This window comes from Ambystoma mexicanum, chromosome 12 (genome assembly GCF_040938575.1).
Source record: "Ambystoma mexicanum isolate Mex_15411 chromosome 12, UKY_AmexF1_1, whole genome shotgun sequence".
Lineage (NCBI taxonomy): Eukaryota > Metazoa > Chordata > Amphibia > Caudata > Ambystomatidae > Ambystoma > Ambystoma mexicanum.
Window position 1 is genome coordinate 684,809,730 of NC_090936.1, and position 2,347 is coordinate 684,812,076.

The following is a 2,347-nucleotide window of genomic DNA, read 5'->3' on the forward strand; positions in this document are numbered from 1 at the left end:
TGGAGCAGGTTGATCAGTATGAAAAATAAGAACATCAAAACACACAAAAATATTCCAGATTCCTGGACATCACAGTTCCTATTTTTAAAAAAGGAATGAGAACTGATCCAGGAAACTACCGGCCAATAGCCCTGTTGGATACGATTGGAAAATTGTCTTCCGGCGACCTACAGAAGAAACTAAGTAACTGGGCCAATAAAAATCAAATCGTAGTTCCACGACAGACGGCTTCACCAAACAAACAGGTACCGAACTGAATTTGTTTATCCTTTCCCTTCTGAAACTAAACTCCATCAAAACAAAAGAGAAAATACATCTCGCCTTTATAGACCTAAGGCAGGCCTTTGATGGAGTAAATAGGCTTAAATTGTGGAGTAACATACTGAGTTGGAACTGTCTAGAAAAGATAATACAGCCAATAATGGCCCTACATGAAAACACCTCTACAAAAATCAGAATAAACAACGAGGGATTATTATCGACCGATATCTCGACAAAAAAGTGGTCAAACAAGGCTGTCCTCTGGCAGCAACACTTTTTAAGCTTTACATAGCTGATCTCCCAGGTGGATTAAAAAACACCAGAAAATGTCCACCTAAGTTAAACAACGTAGAAACATCAATTTATTTGCTATGCAGATTACATTGTCCAAATCGACCGAACGCAAATCGGTCTACATCACATGCTGACCGATTTACATGCCTACATGAAGCTGAATGACCTGGAAATTAACACCAGCAAATCCAAAATATTAACTGTAGGAGGAAGCAACAAGTGGAAAGAAAAAAGATTTCATTGGAGAATCGGAAAGGAAAAACAACAAAAAGTTAAGGAAATATCCTATCTAGGAATTAGATTCAACCAGTCAATTGCCGAAATAAACTGGGAGCAGGAACTGCTAATGACAGCAAAAAGGCTAAACTTGCAAGGGGCGATATTGAATGGAAGATATGGAAAATTCTCACTACTTCCGGTGAGATCTTTCTATGTCCAAAAAGTGGTACCTGCTTTAACTTATGGCAGAGAAGCAGCCTTTAACCTAACATGGAAAATCTGTCCGAAACTCGCAAGCCAATTCTGGAAACAATTGTAGAAACTTCCGACTAGCACGCCTATTGCTGCCAAAAGAGCTGAGCTAAGGCTGCAATCCCTATACTCAGTAATAAAGTGGAAATCTATGGCATTGCTGAGAAAACTTATTTTCCCCAACCAATAACTGGATACAAAATGCTAGCCAAAACGGAACATGGGAAAAGTGCTGAGTTGTTAAACAGCTGGAAAAACAAATGGAGGCAAGAGTTAAATAAATTAGGGCCTTTGGAAGAAGACCTTATCACAAATCCAGAACAAATCAAAAGAAGATTAAAAACACAAGATGGATAATGACCACCAGAACAAAGATTGTCTTATAAGTCGCAACAGGAAGCTGCAATCGAACATTGAAAAAGAGACAGCCATACCCCTGGTGAAATTCCCTGGAAAACATCTTAGAGAAAGATTGATGCAAATCAGACTGGGAGTTTATCCAACAAATGCATTTATGTGTAACAACAGCAAACGTAGACTAAATAATGGGTCATGTCGGTTATATAAACTACAAGAAAAATTGGAAACAACACTACATGTTCTTCTAGAATGTATTGCAGTTCAAAAGGAAAGGCAACGCTGCCTCCAATCTTATCTGAAAGAATTTAAAACCTATGTAATAGATGATTGGTGGTCATATTTTATTCAAGGACGCAATCTGCACTTTACTACGGCAGGAATACATCTTCTAGATAAACTTATGAAAGTGCTTGAGAAGGATTCTCTACATATGGACATACAGTGCTGAAATGATCCATTGAAATGTGGACACAAAGGTTGATAACGGAAAGATGGAGTTGATACATAGTAATTTGGAGTGATATGTGTAAAACGTTTATTTTAAACAAGAAATGAACAATAAAAAATAAAATGCATTTCTAAATATAAGTGTGACTGACTTTGCATGTACACCAAATAGGTCCTCCAGTTCAGCCACATTACAAATGCTTGATGCTGAAAAACATTTGATAGGGCAGAATGTAGGTTTCAGGAAGGAATATTTAAGAAAGAAGGCTTAGGAGCCACAATGCACTTAATGAGTCTGGTAAACTAACAAGCCTCTGTTGCAAGCATAGGGGTGAACTGATAGGTAACAGAGACAAAGAAAACTGGAAAGGAGATCAAACACAACTGCCATTACCTTTGTATTTGTTTTCTCAAACTGTAAAATAACTCACAGCTCGACTCAAGGGAAAACCCCTAATAAAGCTATGACAGTGGCAGTGACTCTACACACATTCTATCTATTTGCTGATGATGG